We start from the raw sequence: 814 nt of genomic DNA on the forward strand, positions 1-814 counted from the left end.
CTCCAGGCCAGAATACTGGAGTGGGTTGCCATGCTCTCCTCCAGGGGATCTTCCCAACCCAGGGATCAAACCCAGGTCTCCCTCACTGCAGGTGGATTCCTTACCAGCTGAGCCACCAGGGAAGCCCATATATATATATATATATATATCTCCTATACTTTTCTATATGTACATACATATGTACATTTTTTTCTACTGGTTTGTTTCTCTGGAGAACTCTAAGACCTAAGAGCAATACGAAGAAAAATATGTATTACTTCTCCTGCCAAGTTAAGAAACTTAAGAGTATACGAAAACAAAATGAATTGCAACACATTCAGCAAACCTCCAACTCTTTCTGCAGATATAACCACAGTAAGAAATGCATTTTACATCCTGAAATAAGTCTACACGTACAGAAGTGGGAAAAGCAATTTCAGTCAATGCTGATTCTAAAAGCTGAGCAGCACCGGGTTCCTTTTCCCCTAGTGTCGTTATTATGCGCAGAACACACGTGGGCAGGGCGGCACTGATACCCACGTCGCCCCCGCCCCCGACTGTGAAAGCTGCACAGTGCCGATGCCCCACCCCTGGGCTTTCTCCACCTGAACGTCTTTGCCCCCAAGTTCCATACAGATGTATTTGCCGGTCTCCACTGGCTCATCACAAACCTGAAGAAGCAAAACAATTAGATTTGCTTTACAGATCTGGATTTCCTTCCCTAGCTTGCTGGCCACGCAGACTTCATCCACATCACATGGCTGATAGGAGAATTAAACCACGATCTCATTCACTATTTATCCAACAACTATTGATTAAGCGCCCATTGGGGACA

This window comes from Bison bison, unplaced genomic scaffold (genome assembly GCF_000754665.1).
Source record: "Bison bison bison isolate TAMUID 2011002044 unplaced genomic scaffold, Bison_UMD1.0 scf7180017845697, whole genome shotgun sequence".
NCBI classification, from domain to species: Eukaryota; Metazoa; Chordata; class Mammalia; order Artiodactyla; family Bovidae; genus Bison; species Bison bison.